General features: G+C 43.6%; 1 pseudogene across 1 annotated transcript in view; it reads right to left on the reverse strand.

Annotated features, from left to right (window-relative positions):
* Positions 1–17,919, reverse strand: part of LOC311046362 (MAM domain-containing glycosylphosphatidylinositol anchor protein 1-like) — a 191,344-nt pseudogene that overhangs the window by 56,742 nt on the left and 116,683 nt on the right. Inside the window, exons 5-7 of the transcript XR_014602894.1 lie at positions 14,234–14,430; positions 12,557–12,689; positions 591–857 (exon numbers count right to left, since the gene is read on the reverse strand). The product of XR_014602894.1 is annotated as an MAM domain-containing glycosylphosphatidylinositol anchor protein 1-like (transcript). The remainder of the gene's footprint in view (positions 1–590; positions 858–12,556; positions 12,690–14,233; positions 14,431–17,919) is intronic.

Below are 17,919 nucleotides of genomic sequence, written 5' to 3' on the forward strand. Positions count from 1 at the left end.
ATTCCCCTGATGTACCAGCAGGCGGAGATCTCTGATCTTCTAGGCTACGTGAGACTAGTCTTTGCCTGACTGAGTGCATGTGGAGTCTCTGTAAGCGTGCGTCTGTGTGTCATCTTGTCACCTGTACCGATGCAATCTCTCAAGACAGCAGAATCTGTCAGCACCACTGCCTTATAAATGTAATGTTGTTGTTAGTAGGAATAAACACAGAAGAACCCGGGAGGATAAAGGGGAGGAGCCTTTACCGAATGGGTTCCCAGATTGGTACGATGTGACGTGGCGTTCAGGTCATTAAGCCAACAGCAGACATCCACCCAGCAGACATTCTGCATGGCAACAACTAACACAAGAGCCAAACACTAATTGCTTCCACTCAGCTCTAACTAATTGGAGAGTGTAAAGATGATTACCAGGCAACAAGAGTAGCCATCAGGGAGAGAGAAACATCAGGGGAATTGTCGAAGATCGCCGCTTAACCCCACTTATCCAGACCACGCAATCTAACCATCCAAAACACACATGCATTCTAGAACCCCCCCCCCCCACACACACACACACACACACACACACACACACACACAGCTACTCACTCCTGACTATGAGGCTGACGTATCTTCGCGCAGGGTTCCCCACGTTGTTGACGGCTGTGCAGTGTAGAAGCCAGCGTCTGTGGCCGTGACGGAGCGCAGCAGCAGTGAGCCGCCCCGCACCTGGGCGCTGAGTGGCATGGGACCCGGGTACCGAGACCAGGTCACGGTGGGCGCGGGGAGCCAGCGGTCACCTCACAGATCATCAACACGTCCTCTCCGGGGTCCACCACCAGAGTCTCGTTGACGGACAGACGCAGAGCGGGGGAGCTTGAGGGGGGGGGGGGGGGGGGGGGGGGGGTACAGAGAGTGGAATTAAGTGTGGTTCACTGTCTCCTGTAGTTTTATGGCATTCTAGATTGATGGGTGATCAAAATTGATCTGTAATTGTGTAGCAGGGGGTGGCAGTCAATACATTTATTTTGCATATTATAATAGTACATATACAAGTATCTAAGAGTTAACAATAGTATCGCACAATGGGATTACAGAATCCATGCACATGATTAATATACAATACTGTTGTTATACTGTTTGTGAATGTGTGAGGGGTTGAGGATTAAAGTGTGTGTACCAGCACAGGGCATAATCCTGCAAATAGAACTTGTGATTTCCTGCCACAGTATATTGATTCACACAGACCGCATTCTCACTCCCAAGACGGCAAACGGTGTGACTTCTTGGGATGGACGTTTGACTGGAAGGGGGGGACTGAAACGGCACATGTTGACTAGGGGGGATATGAGTTATGATTCTGTCCCTATCGGGAAAATGAACTGAAGCGGACTTTGCAACACTCCGACTCGCTCGGTGGTGCCTCTCGTGGCTCGAGTCTACTTTAGACGGCGTGCCGCCATCGTACTAACAGTTTTTTTTGTGGACCCATTACCCTTTTACGTCTTGGATTTGAGAAGGCACTTCCGCATTCCTGGAGTGCGGAAGTGCCCAGGGGCGGCACAGATGACTGGAAGGGTATTTGTCCCAAGAATTCACCTATAGGACCGTTTTGGGGAGTGAGAATGTGTTGTCACACACACACCTCAACTGGTTGTCAGGTGTGCATGTGTGAATGTGTGAGGGGTCAGGAGTACACTGTGCGTGCGTGGCATGCGTGCACATGTGCGTGCCCAGTGTCCTCAGCTAAAACTTGTGATTTCCTGCCATCTCAATTTGCACACTCCCAGTGCTTGTCTAATGTTGGCGCCACTACTTGACGAGCACAGCAGATGAACATGACTTGATGTGAAATGAACTCCTAAATGCTCCTCAGTAGCACTTAACGTCACAGCGCATTGAGATGAGCCTCTCGCAAAGTCAATATCATTTCAGAGAGCTGGGATACATCTGTTGCATCACTTGACTGCTAAACACCAAGGCAATATAGACAAGTAGCTGACTTGATCACCACAATGTATTTATATTTATTTATTTATCTATCTATCTGTCTATCCATCCCATTGTGCTAGCTATACACATTACACTGTGTGTGTGTGTGTGTGTGTGTGTGTGTGTGTGTGTGTGTGTGTGTGTGTGTGTGTGTGTGTGTGTGTGTGTGTGTGTGTGTGTGTGTGTGTGTGTGTGTGTGTGTGTGTGTGTGTGTGTGTGTGTGTGTGTGTGTTTCTTTGAGTTTCTTTGAGTTTATTTGAAATATTGTACCTTAAGTGAGACAGGCCAAGTTTGAACGGTTCTTCAACAGTTAAAGATTGTCCGGTTCTAATTAGTGTGACCTTTACTTCTGGCATAGCCAACCTATTGTTCGTTTTGTGATAGAAGCGCCACATTTGGCAGATGTGTTAGATACTGTATCCTGGGAACAAAACTGGATATTGTGGCATCGTGTGATGGTCCTATATCTAGTTTTGTTCACAATAAGTCTATCAACACATCTGCATCTACATCAACACAAGTTTGGTGACTTTATCACAAGATGAACGGAATGTTGAGGAGCTATGCTGTGTTATAGGCCACACACTACCACACCCCTTTTTTCAAAATGGCATGAACCGTTACTGCTCTGTTTTTGGGGTCACAACCAACCATTCCACAAAATCTGTGAATATGCTTGTATTGGAAGTTATGCACGTTTTTGCAATAGGCCACTCCCATTGCCCCCTCTTAGGCAATTAGTATGAACACAAGCGCACACCTTCACACTCAAACACTTGACGTTCCTGCAACATTTCAGCCTCCTCGGACAAAAAATGTAGCCACTAGAGGGTGGGTTAGGAAGATAAGACCAACCGCTGGTGGCCATTTTGAAACTTTTGAAATTTGCAATGCCCCAATATCCAGTTTTGTTCCCAATATATCTATCAACACATCTGCCAAATTTGGCGCTTCAATCACAAAATTAACGATTGGTCTGCTATCTTCAGTTACTGTATATAAGCTAGAATTTCTGAATGTTCATTTTGAGGACTGTCACACACCCAATATAACTGATTTACAAGCTCACAACACGTTTAAACGCGACGTTGTGAGCTTGTAGATCAGTTATTTTCGGTGCATGACACCAGCGCACAGTTAATCTAAAAATAAAATTACCATCCTAAAATGTTGATGTCCTCACTATTATAGTAATACAAATGTGTGTGTGTATGTGTGTGTGTGTGTGTGTGTGTGTGTGTGTGTGTGTGTGTGTGTGTGTGTGTGTGTGTGTGTGTGTGTGTGTGTGTGTGTGTGGTGTGTGTGTGTGTGTGTGCGTTCGTGTGTGCGTGCGTGCGTGTGAGCGGGTGTGCGTGCACACACACATTTGTGTGGGTGTTTAGAGGGTGTGCTTTGGTGCCTGTCCACATGGGCGTGGGTATGTGCATGAATGTCTCCCTCTGTGCATGCTAATCGCTAAACCAAAGCCCCAGGCTTGTCTCCTCAGCATGATCTCATGTGAACGTGATTCCTATAACTGATCAACCAGGATACGTACTGGATGACACCAAATCCATGAGCACTGTGAACAAAGAGGGGGGGGGGGGGGGGGGGGGGGGTGAAAAAGACACTTTTCCAGACAGAGATCAATCACAGCTCAGCAGTATGGAAAAATACAAAGAGGTCAGAGCAATGGGAAAGAGAGCCACGGAATATGCGGTACAGCAAACGAGAATGCAAGACAGAATGAAGACTATAAAAATGTGCTCCTCGGAGTACAGATCTCTGCCAGGGCATGTAGCCTATTGCAGGCCAGCAATGTTTCACGGCAATCGGAAGCCGATTGGCATTTCTTCTTTATGCCTAGTCGGAATGTGTGTGCAACGCTACATAGACGTTTCATGAAATAGAAGCCATTGTTCTTGCATAATTAAAACAAGGTAGAGCCCGCACTCCGGCTTCAGGGTAAAGGATCACTTTATTGAGAATTGACATACTGTATATATGACAAATTAAAGAATTAGAAGAAGAAGAAGAAGAAGAAGAAGAAGAAGAAGAAGAAGAAGAAGAAGAAGAAGAAGAAGAAGAAGAAGAAGAAGAAGAAGAAGAAGAAGAAGAAGAAGAAGAAGAAGAGAGTAGAATCCTAACAGTTTTTTGAAAAACTTATGTTGCTATATCAGTCGTGCTCAAACTTTTTCATGTCAAGGACCCCCACAATTATATGTATTTTGCCGTGGAGCCCCCCCATCTCCCAGAAGCAAAGATTTGAGTTTAAAAATATACATATTCAATGATTTGCACAAATGTTCATGTTTTTTCAAAAATAGCAGATCTACAAGCTTGTATATCTGCTACTTTTGAATAGCCAAAGTACAAAATAATGGTTAAAGTGGTTAAAATCTAAAATGACACAGATGCTTTCCCGGTTTTAATGAGTTAACCAGGTACTGTAGCATATAGCATCCGAGTTCCCCAGTTCACCAAGATATTATTCACTGATATAGCACTTCATTCACATCCATGCTCCTGTAACTCATTCCTCATTCCTTTTACATTAGAGGGGGTGATTCCAACTATAGATCAGGGTAATTGTGTTATTAGACTTAAAATTAGAGCTAAAGTAACCAGATACAGGAGACGACAGCCATGTCGCACTTGTGTGATGGCTGCTCCAGCTTTGTCCACCACTGGTTATAAGATGAATTTTTCCAACCAGTTCCACTTGGGCATGGAGCTAAAGTGCGACAGTGTTTTTTACCGCGGAAACTTCTGGATTTGTCGCCTTCTACATTCAAGTGGAAGTGATCTGCTGTCATGACACTCTGCAGAGAAGGGGAACTATTTTCACACAGTTCATGTCAGGCAGCCAGAAGTAAAGGTCACACTAATTAGAACCAGACTATCTTTAACTGTTGAAGAACCGTTCAAACTTGGCCTGTCTCACTTAAGGTACAATAATTCAAAGAAACAGAAAGAAAGAAACAAACACACACACACACACACACACACACACACACACACACACACACACACACACACACACACACACACACACACACACACACACACACACACACACACACACACACACACACACACACACACACACACACACACCATATAATGAGATAGAAAACAAAATATTCTGTTTTTCCAAAGTGAATACAGGATGCTGAGTGATGAAAGGTATCTGAGTTTTTGTGGCTCCTCTCAGGGAATAAACAAACCTCACCTCAGAGCCAAGACATCTGAACTGAAGCAGACATGCTCCCATACATAGAAAAGCACAGACAGGTATCTAGCCAATTACCAGCAGCGATGTGTGTGACCGCTGTGAACCTGTTTTCATTCAGGGCAGAAGAATGTTGCCAGCTTTAATTTGGACCCCAGTCACCCTGTTGTCATCCTTACTGATGCATTCTGACTACATTGCCTAGAAAAACAAACTGAATATTAATCATATGTAAAGTTATTGCAACAATCGCCTGTGTTATTTTGCGATTGTCATAGTCAAAATGGCAGTGCTGAGGCAAATTAGAGGCGTTTTTGTTTGCTGTTGACTTTTCAGCCCATAAATACAAAGGAGGCTCATACTAGAATTGTAGGCTTCCATATAGAAAATGTGGGTTTCTTATAATTTCTTATAGTTTCTACCAACCAACCAACCAACCAGCCAACCAACCCATCTAAATTCCTAGTACCTATCTATTGAAATATAGTCACACTAGGTCTCCGTATTGAATGTATATATCTATTGAACTATAGTCACATTCTCTGCAGGTCTCCATATTGAATGTGTTTAGGTATTTATCTATTGAACTATAGTCACATTCTCTGTAGGTCTCCATATTGAATGTATGTATCTATCTATTGAACTATAGTCACATTCTCAGCAGGTCTCCATATTGAATGTGGGTAGGTACCTGCGTGGTCAAAAGACAGGTCAAGTGTCATGGCTAAGAGCTGCTGAGTCCACTGAAATTCACTAACAGGTGAGAGGTTGAAATGGCTTGGAGGCATTTTATCCATTGGATACCCTAATCCCCTCTAAATCCCCCCACACTCTTCAGTCTGATAGGGATAAAGCCCACATCCGCAGTTTTTCTTTTCTAGTTTTTTCTTCCAGCACGTTTACTGTATATGTCTGTACGTTAACATGTGCTGTACTTGTAGCAAAAGCTGGTACATTGAAAATAATGACAATAGCCTACAAGCTATGACCTTTCAATCTGAGGTTCATATGGATTATGTTGACTATTGTTTTACACAGTATGCTATATACATACATTTATTTTTTCGATTTTGACTTTTTTTTCTCAGTATCAGTTTGTTTTAATAAGTTTTCAAAGTGGGTTTGTTTCGATACGTTTTTATTTGGGGAAAAGGCTTAGTTTAGCTTAGTTTTAGTTTGTTATGGGGTAATCAGGGGCGAGATTAAAACATTTAGTGAAGCCTTGTGAATTTGTAGATCCGCTATTTTTGCTATCTTTGAAGATTTGTTACGAAGACAAAAACTAAGGACAGTTTCAGTTACTGATTTTTTTGGTAAAGCCTTTTATTTGTATTTCAATTAACTAAAATGCTCTAGTGTCAAGTCAATATCAAGTTTTAACCTGTATAAACCATCACTGCTGGACTCTAAACGACCACGGATTAGGCCTTTAAAATGGACAGCAGAAATCTAGGCTTTCACCACTCTGAGTGAGTTAATCCCCAGAGAGAGAGAGAGAGAGAGAGAGAGAGAGAGAGAGAGAGAGAGAGAGAGAGAGGGAGTGGGAGTGGGAGAGAGAGAGAGAGAGAGAGAGAGAGAGAGAGAGAGAGAGAGAGAGAGAGAGAGAGAGAGAGAGAGAGAGAGAGAGAGAGAGAGTGGGAGAGAGAGAGAGAGACCCCGATGAACATAGGAAGCAATCCATTCCTCTAATAGACCTTGGGAGGTTCATCCTCTCCTCTAATCTCAGATTGCAATCTCCATAATGAAAGAGGAGCACAGAGGCTCAAAGAACTAGTGCGTATACATGTGCACTCACATTCCTGCAAGTGTGTACACAGAAACTGGGCTCACATGCGCACGCACAGACCTATCCTAACAACGGTTGTGCGCGGTTACCTCACGCTGATGACTCTTAGCTGACATTACATTTGGATGGAGTTTAATCAACAAATAGATGGCACTGTCATCCCCTATTATATCAAATTATTACAGTGGGTAAAGCAACGCCCCTCAGGTACAAATTACTTTTCAAAGGCTTGACGGCTGTAATCTTTTTTTCATGAACACAGCACTAGTCAAAATTGAGCAGTGCAGTAGGTAAGGGTTGAGCAAAAACCTAAGGGTTCTCAAGTGAACGTGAACTACAGACGCACGCTCACATGCACAAACATACGCAAAGCCGGACGAATAGATGTTGTCATGTTGTATTGTGGTTGTTAGTCTGTGCGGAACATGTCCCACCAACATTGCAAAGCTTGTACCTGTATGAGTGATTGACAAATAAACCACGCTTGATTACAGTATCTGGATTCTTGATTCTTGGTGGCCACAATCCACCGTGTTCACCCACGATGAAGAAGATTCAGACTGTAATAGGAGCAAGCACAGATAAAAGGCCAAGGACTGCTCCAAATAACGGTGACCAATAAAAGACCATTTCTGGTTGGCTGACTTCCAGGACAAATGCATTAACATATTGGATCTCCTCAAAGGATAGGGAGACGTGGTGGATACTCCCAGGGCGTACCTCCATATACAGTAGTCTCAGTGACATCCCTTAAGCGTTGTGAGAGCTAACCAGCTAACCAGCAAACCAGGATAACGTTCCACATCAGACACACCCTGCATGCTCATTCACATCTACAGCCCAGAGTCCTGCAACGGGTCAGGTATCCGTGGATACCTGACGGGTAGGGGAGAATGGGGACAAAAGTAACAGGGGGCAAAAGTAACACACTCAATAATTCTAATTAGAAATAAGCTAGAGGGGTGAGACTTCTTGTGCACATGCTCAGTAGGGTCCTCTCTCTGCCTATGGAATGATAGAATGATCATTTCATCTCAGCAGAAGTTTTCAACAAAAAAATGATTTTGAGGTGTAAACGTACATTTTTGAGTGTACAGTATTTTCCTTCTGCTGTCTAAAGATAAGATGTCAGCTAATTTAAACTTAGATGAATTGTATCTCTGGTCACAAATTAACGTCAGCAGCCTATGCTAGTATAGGTGTTTCTAGCTAGAATATGGGATTTCATCATGCGGTTGCCCCATCGGGGGCAATTGTAACACAGTGACCGGGGGGTCGATCCCAGCTGGGATCGACTTCACACATGACCACCCACCCGTCAGTACTGGCACCGATGACAATAGTTCACCAGTGTAAGGACATGGTGACTCATAGCACCTGAACTCCTCGATTCACACATCCTGCGCTGAGAAAAGGAAAGTGGTTTTGTCCTCAACAAGATTTGGGGCTGGTTTGAAACCACACAACGCTGCAAATGGTCTGCAGTAGCAACGTCGGACAAAGGCCGTTGTTATCAGTGGCCTGTTCATAGTTGGCGAGCACCTCGAAAGGTAGGTGAGACCTTGTGCCTCATTGACTCTGGCCAAGGTGTTCCAGATGGCCAATGGCTCGGTGGGATGGTCCAGTTTCGGATCACCAAGACCCTGATACCAGGGCTGTGACAGTATGGAATTTGTATTACTGCGGTGAAGAATCACAACCCAGAGAAGAAACGTTGCCATGTTGTACGTTTGTGCAAACTATGGTACGTTGTATGTCAATATTTCAAGGCAGGTGCACCATCAGCAGCGAGTTTGAGCCCTGAGAGGTGCCCCGAGCAAGGTGCTAGCCAAGCGAGTGGCCACACACAGTTCCAGTTGCCTACTAATCGGCAGAGAATAGTAACGTTCTCAGTTATAATTATAATTATAATTATAATATATATATATATATATATATATATATATATATATATATATATATATTATTAGACCCTCCAGAAAAATGCGTTTATGCGATCGCAGAATTTACCGCATAATCAGCAAAATGGCGCATAATTATGCGGGGGTAACGTTTTTTCAAAAAGGCCGCATCGCATCGCATAATATGCGCATCGCATCGCATAATACGCACATCGCATCGCGTAATATGCGATTCGCATCGCATATTTCCGCATATTTCGCAACTTTTAACATATTTCGCATTTTTCGCAATTTCACCGCATAAAATTGCTAAAAAACCTGCATATTTCGTCGCAGAATCAAGGATTTTAGCCCGCATAATGAAGAGTTTTAGCCCGCATAATCAAGGATTTTTGCCCGCGTTTTTCTGGAGGGTCTAATAATATATATATATAATAATAACCTAGAAATGTTGCGTGCGTGCGTGCGTGCGTGCGTGCGTGCGTGCGTGCGTGCGTGCGTGCGTGCGTGCGTGCGTGCGTGCGTGCGTGCGTGCGTGCGTGTGTGCGCGTTCGTGCGTTGCTTGTGGTGGTACCATGCAGGTGTCTATTACACATTACAGCATCATCTGGTCACTATTCAAGGTCATTATATTTATTTGAATGAGGGAATAAAAGACAGATTACAATCCCAAGACCTGAAAGGCGAAAAAGAGACACAATCAGAGCCATAGCAGAGGTCTGGCAGGAGAGGACAATAAAAGGAAAAGGCACAGAGCAGTAGCACTGAAAAGAGGGGGAGGAAAGATTGTGAGGAGTTGAGAATTATAGCTTCAATTTTCCGGGGAGGCGTGGGTGCGGGGAATGGTTGGATCAGCCAGCGCTTCTCCCAACGTAACGGAATTTATGTGCAACACAGCGGTTTACAACCAGCTAACAAACATCTCTGTCTCACACAATGTTCTCTCTCTTACTCACTGTCTCTTTTATTTCACTCTTGCTCACTCACTCACTTTCTCTCTTAGTTCTCTGTCTGTCTGTCTGTCTGTCTGTCTGTCTGTCTGTCTGTCTGTCTGTCTGTCTGTCTGTCTGTCTGTCTGTCTGTCTGTCTGTCTGTCTGTCTGTCTGCGTGCGTGCGTGCGTGCGTGCGTGCGTGCGTGCGTGCGTGCGTGCGTGAGTGAGTGAGTGAGTCTCTCTCTCTCTCTCTTTCTCTCTCTCTCTCTCTCTCTCTCTCTCGCGCTCTCGCTCTCGCTCTCTCTCGCGCTCTCTCTCGCGCTCTCTCTCTCTCGCTCTCTCTCTCTCTAGGAACCAGCTGATTTCTTTTCAGCTCCTCTTTGATAGTAAGGTTACAATATTTATTAGGCATGATCAAATGCAATTTTCTTGCCTTCGGGAATAACATGCAATTTTCTTGCCTTTGAGGTGTACAGTATATGAGAAAAAGTGTTTCAGTGAGACTGACAATATACGTATGTGACAGTATTTAGTGAGAAAATAGCCCATATATTTAGCATATATATTTGTAACTTTCAGCCAAATTATTACAATAATACGCTGTGGAAATGACAGGAAGGTAATTCTTAAAAGTCCCAAAGCTATACAAACAGCCGAGGTCTTGACAGACAGAAGATATTTCACGTTGGCTGGAAAAGCGTCCTTTTGTTGCAGAGTTGTGAAAGACAAAATTGTCAGTTCAAATCCCAGACTGTCTCTGAGCAAGATAAGTGAATCACACATATAGTATACTCTATCTGTGTGATTATGTCAGTATGTAGATCTATTCAGCAATAGTTCTATCAGTCTATGTGGCTCTATCCAGACTGTGGTTCTATCAGTCTGTGTGGTTCTGTCAGACTGTATGTGATTCTACAAATAAAGGGGAAGAGGGATGTAATATGTTTTGTTTTGACAGTTTGTTATGTCTGTCATGGGTGGGTGCTACAATAATGCATTTAATCAGACTTGCAGATTGACAGCAGGATATTGCTGTCACACCCACATCAGGAACAGCTCATCCACAGTGATGGTTTAGGTTCACAATACTGACAGGATATTTCATTAGTGCCTGCATCTCACAGAAAACACGGCACTAGCTAGTTATCGGACAAGTGTGCAAGTAAGTAAGTGAAAAACAATGGATTGCAAGACTTAGCACAAAATATCCAGGGGGTTTAAACTTCTAAACTGCCCAACAGAACTGAACTATTCACATATTCTTACTAACCTAAACAATGGAGTTGATCACCTACATCAACCACAGAGTTGAGTGGGAGATCTCATTGTTGAGTTAATGAGAATATTAATGAAGACACATTGATACCAAGAGCCATCAGCAATTGGACCATCAACAGGGAGCTAATTGTCTTCCAAATTGGAGGTGTGAACATCAGAACTGTGGATATGCTAACTGGGTTCCAATACTGTAACTTTTTAGCATCTGTCAGTCAGTCAGTCAGTCAGTAAGTCAGTAAGTAAATCAGTAAGTGAGTCAGTAAGTAAATACGTAGGCCTATAGGTAAGTAACTAAGTAAGTAAGTAATTTAGTACGTAAGTAGCCGTGGGAACAAATGGTTCCCGAGCCATGTGGCCCATAGGTCAGGAGCCTGTCTCAGAATGCCATAATGTATACAGTATGCCCGGTCGGTCAGTCAGACTGTTCTCGAGATACATGAACTACATACACAGACAGAGAAGCGCATTTATTTTTTTTCCTTCTTGCCCTTACTATGCTACGCTGATGTGGATATGCTGATGGATTCAGCTGGACATTACATTAGTATGTGACATGATGTACAACTACAAGTACACCCCTGATGCTATAGTACAGTATATCAAAGAAGTTTATATACATGTGACCCAGTCGTTTTGTCCCCAACCACCTGGTGCCCCCCCCCCCCCCACACACACCAAGCCTCTACACCTCTTTGACCTGACAATAATAACACCACGTGTTGTTCTATTTTATTTGGACGACAGGGCTGAAAAGAGGATTTGTGTTCAGTTGCTGGAGGGCAGTGCGTGGCGTGCCTGTTCAAATCCCAAGCTAGGATTATGATCTAAAAATCAATCAATCCTCTTGTACCGGCACAGTGAATCAGTGGCAATGACATGACATGACCCACTTGGATAAATCAAATCAAATCAAAGCCACTAGGTCTAGTGTGTGCGTGTGCGTGTGCGAGCACGCGCGCGCGTGCTTGCGTGTCTGTCTCTCTGTCGAAGCAGGTACTGTTGGGATCACGAGGAAATACATTGAAGTACATACACAATACTGAAATGATTACAGTAGTGGCTTTATACTGTACAATGACAAACAGAAAATCAACCGCCATCAAAATAGGGAGTATTGCTTTCTCTCTGCATCTATTGTTCTGTCATTTGTTGTGTGTATATTGTTGTGTTATTTGTTGTGTGTCTGTCAGTATTGTGTCTATTTGCTTCTGTTCCAGTGTTTGATTATGTCCCTGTCTCCATGGCATGTCTCTCCTCCACTCTCTGCTTAGGTCTGTTTCTCCCACTTACTTGCTCTTTTCTCTCTTTCTTACACCTCACGTGTGTGTGTGTGTGTGTGTGTGTGTGTGTGTGTGTGTGTGTGTGTGTGTGTGTGTGTGTGTGTGTGTGTGTGTGCGTGCGTGCGTGCGTGCGTGCGTGCGTGCGTGCGTGCGTGCGTGCGTGCGTGCGTGCGTGCGTGCGTTTGTGTGTCTTACTGGTGGCGTTGGTGAGACGGAAGGTGACAGACTTGTCCTGGATGTCACAGACGTTTCTAACAGACACCTGGCAGGCGTAGTCGGCAAAGTCCCTGGACCTCAGGTTCTTCAACTTCAACACTTTAGTCTCACCCTAGACAGGAAAGCACATGCAAGCGAAAAAACGCAAGCACACACACACACACACACACGTACATACACACACTCACACACGCAATCACGCACACAAGCACACACACAAATATTATTAGTAAGATTATAGTTTATTATGGGATTTCCTTTCTTTTTTGCATTTTCATTTGCTGACATGTATAATAGATAAGATACTATAACAAGTAACATAACCAGTCAGAACACTGTGATTCTTTTTCTTGAAATGGGTTGTGAACTTGTTTAAAATACCTTTCAATGTTTAATGAGCAACAGTGTGATAAACAGGGTCCCACGCTCGCACGCACGCACGCACGCACGCACGCACGCACGCACGCACGCACGCTGTGTGTATCTGTGCTGACCTTATTATTCTCATCTGAAGCAATGCATCATGGGATATGTGGAGCATGATCATAATTATGAATTTGATCAGATTTTCATAAACACACACACACACGCACACACACACACACACACACACACACACACACACACACACACACACACACACACACACACACACACACACACACACACACACACACACACACACACCTCAACTGTTGCTGTATAACTGATGTATAACTGGTGTGTATACTGTATGTTCCAGTAGGCCGGTGGTTTACAGTGACTACATTGTGTGTAACTGCTGTTCAGTTCATTGAACTCAGAGGGTTCTACTTTGATACATGGAGAAATCAGGAACAATGCTGAGAGACACTTGTACCATCAGGACCGTTGGCTGTGAGAGGCCAGTTGATGTGTTGGCTGAGTGCTTCATGGATGATTGGCTGACTGTATGCTTGTATGCTTGCTTAACTGACTTGGCTGGCTGGCTGGCTGGCTGGCTGGCTGACTGACTGACTGACTGACTGACTGCTTATTTGCCTGGTTGGCTGGCTGGCTGCTTGGCTGACTACTTGGCTGACTGAGTGACTTATTGGCTGACTTTGGTTGGCTGGGTGTGCCGTGACTGTCTGAATTGTTGTCTGGCTCAATGCATTATACATTTGTGAATGGCTGGCTGGCTGGCTGGCTGGCTGGCTGGCTGGCTGGCTGGCTGGTTGACTGACTGACTGGCAGGTTTTGTTTGTTTTTAATTGACTGACTGACTGGCAGTTTTTATTTTATTGAATGACTGTCAAACTAGTTGGCCAATTTACTGACTTTAGGTCTAGCTACAGTATTAGGTTTATCTGTACTGTATATCTCTACATGTAGACCAGACCGGCAACATATCACTGCCCAATCCGCGCCCACATCTCGGGTTCATGCACCATTATAAGACTATGCTATTTCCTAAATTAGCTAAATATCATTTGTATGTATACAAATAGAATCCAATATTTTTTTCTGATTATATTTCTGACAAGCTGGAAATATTCTGACATATAGATAGATAGATATTATACAGTACAGTATGTGTGTGCATACTTCATATACTGTACAGTATACTATATAAAGCTGCATGTATGGTATGTGAATGTAGTATGTACATACAGTACAGTATGTGTTATTCTGTACCTGTGTGTAGAGCGGCTCATAGATGTCAACACCATTGTCCTTGCTCTGCTCGATGGGCGTGTTTCCGCGTTTCCAGATGAAGCGTGCGGGCGGGTTGGAGTTGACGGTGCAGCGCAGGAAGACGGTCTTCTCCTGGTAGTAACTCCCACGAACGTCGCTGATAGTCTGGTGTACCGTCAGAACCGGTTTGTCCAGGTCTGTTACACACACACACACACACACACACACACACACACACACACACACACACACACACACACACACACACACACACACACACACACACACACACACACACACACAGACACACAGAGACACACAGAGACACACAGAGACCAGAGAGAGACAGAGACCTCACATGTTGGTGCTGAGGGAACGTATCCGTCAAATCAACCCACACACCATCACTGTACTTTAAGCAGTGCTGAATATACACGCGCACACACACACGCACGCACGCACGCACGCACGCACGCACGCACGCACGCACGCGCGCGCACATACACACACATGCACAAACCATCGGAAATAAAGCCTATAAGATCAAGTTCCAGAAGCACAGTATAGAAGCCTAGTGTTGACACTAGAGTGAGCAATATGACTGAACCAAGAAAAAAGAAAAAATGAAAGAAAGAAAGAACCTTAGCAGCCGATACTGATATGGTACGAAATATCAGCAATATATCAACCTGATATATTGATCAATCTGATAATATCGGTCAAGCCAATATTTGTCTTTCCTTAGCTGTGACTCTTGTTTATTATCCTCTGTGTCTTCTTTTCTTCCCTCCACCCCTCCTTCTCTGTCTGTCTGTCTGTCTGTCTGTCTGTCTGTCTGTCTGTCTGTCTGTCTGTCTGTCTGTCTGTCTGTCTCTCTCTCTCTCTCTCTCTCTCTCTCTCTCTCTCTCTCTCTCCATTCTGTTATGTTCATCCCTCTGTCACGTCCTCCTCCACGGGGGTGATATCTCCCTCTCCTCCAGTGGCACAAGTCTGTTCTCCCCTGGCTTCTACCATCTCCTCACAACTCACTGTCAGCCTCACAGCCTCATCACAACCTCCTCTTCCTCTCTCTCCCTCTCCCTTCATCTTTGCTTCATCCCTCTGTCTCTCACAAAGCAGCAAATGCGCGTGTGCACGCGAGGGCCGTCATTTGGGGTCCCAGGGGATGGCCATTCTTTTTGCCGATCTGAGTGCATCTCAAACCACACGTGACACACTTATTATAAATACGTTTTCATTTTACAACTATACAACCATTAACCACTTTGAACCTGGCGTCCCTATTTGGGGATGTTATTATAGTATTTTGTTAATATTCTTTTTTCACACCCTAGTTTTTCTGAATTGACGCCTCTGCGTTTGCGTGTGTTCGTTTGTGTGCACGTGCGTACGTATGTGTGTGTGTGCGCGCGCGCGTGTGTGTGCATGTAAGTGTGCATGCGTAAGTGTGTGTGCGCGCATGTGCACATGTTTACAGTAGGCGTATGTGTGTTATTTCAAATTGTGTAAAACACACTGTTATGATCTACACTGCTTTTTTATCTCTGCCAGGCACAGGCCAGGGATGTACTCTCTCTCTGTGGGTGTGTGTGTGTGTGTGTGTGTGAGAGAGAGAGAGAGAGTTACTATTTGTTGCAGAAACAAGATTTATTTTCCTTTTTTTTATCGTCATCAAATTTATAAGTACCCAAGATTGTGGGAGTCGTGTGACAATTACTGACAAATAGCCTTTTGATATTCCATACTGTTAGCCTGTGATTGATTGGCTTCCAAAATGTGTTGGAGGGCCCTAGTCTTTTTACAAACAAACAAACAAACACAGTATATCATGGCCCGCCCAATCAACCCGACATAGGAATCACATGTTGATAGATAGGCCTCTATAGAGTGCAGCTCTATTTGTGACATACAGTACAGAGCTCTGGGTTGGCCACCTGGCCTGGCAGAGATATGCACTCTGTGGAGCACACCTTTCTAATAATCATCCAATAGAGGTGTAAATCGTTGTGATGTCATATTGATTTCCAAATGAATTCATTTCCCTCCATTGACCTCCTGTAAAACATGGAACAGACGGACGGACGGACGGACGGACGGACGGACGGACGGACGGACGGACAGACAGACAGACAGACAGACAGACAGACAGACAGACAGACAGACAGACAGACAGACAGACAGACAGACAGACAGACAGACAGACAGACAGACAGACAGACAGACACACTTCTAGAAGGCTCGCCTCCTAGGATCCATACTGTAAAATCCTTTTAACATACTGTATGTATCAGGGGGCAAGCATCCGGTTTTTAAAATGAAGCCAATAAGGAAGAGCTGTTTCTCCTGCAGTTCCCGTTAATGGCCCAGCAGATGCCACTATTTCCCCTCCTGCTGGGTGCAGAAAAACTACCGTGGTAAACATTTTCATAAATGCTTTACTTTTCAATCGCTATAGTTTAAAGCAGCACTATGTAACTTTCCTTTTCTACTCCGGATTTGAACCCGGTTTCTGAAACTTTTACCATTAAACAATAGAGCCTGCCTGCTTGCTCAGGGGATACAATTAATATAGACCATCATCAGGTCAAAATGTGTGTCCGATCCTGTGACTAGGTGAGACATGAACATTGACACGATCTAATGTCAGAAGAGCAGGGAGACAAAATACACCCCCCCCTCCCCATTGTATAAGTTATATTGTATTTACATACTCTACCATAAAGATTGGACAAAATTAAATTGTATTCATTATAAAAGTTACATAGTGTGACTTTAAAGTCTTTTGTTCAATTATCATGATATGGGTTTAATAAATTATGGTTAATAAACTAGGCTATGCTTTCCAGTTTCCGGTTGCTTTTCGGGACAGGAGTTTCAAGATGGTGTATTTGAATTAGCTGAAAAAGTGGCTTCAAAACGGGTCTGTAGAAACTAATGGGGCTCCCTTCATCCATTTTCTTTTTTTTACAGTCTATGATAATATCATTCATACATACATATTATGTATGTATTTGTCAATATGGTTCTTTTCATCTGCCAGGGCACCACCTTCCCTCTCCCCCAATTAGACAACTCCAGAGCAGAAAGTACAAAGATGAATGTCTAAAATGAATTAGACATCCCCAGAGCGGAACAAACATAGATAACACAGATATATATTAATTAGACGAGCCCAGAGTCCATAATACTGTAGATAAAGAATAAATCAAGACACCACTAAATTAAATGTGTTAAATCATATAGGTAGATAATTGATATGTTCATCACCATCACAAAGACACAAACAGTAATATATAGTATGGTATGGTATTAAAATGGACATTTTTAGACATTTACTACATTTTACTACCGTTTAGAGACATTTAAAGACATGTTTAAGGATCTGCGGGACCCTGATATACTGTAGCTTATCTCACACACCAGTCTCTTCTGTATGGAGGGTTGTCATGACAACACAAGGAGTTGAGAGCATAGTCACTATCAGGCTACTTACTTCACCATGTCACGTTTTCAAAGCAACGCCTGTTTAATAGAGCAGTGGTTCTCAAACTTTTTTAATTTCAAGTTCACCAAAAAAACTATGCCTAACCCTAACCTTAACTAAACTATGCTTAACCCCAATCTTAACCCTAAAAAAATACACCCGCGGTGGAATTTTAACCAACAATCATGGGAACATGGAGTTA

This window comes from Gymnoscopelus microlampas (genome assembly GCF_963454915.1).
Source record: "Gymnoscopelus microlampas genome assembly, chromosome: 1".
Lineage (NCBI taxonomy): Eukaryota > Metazoa > Chordata > Actinopteri > Myctophiformes > Myctophidae > Gymnoscopelus > Gymnoscopelus microlampas.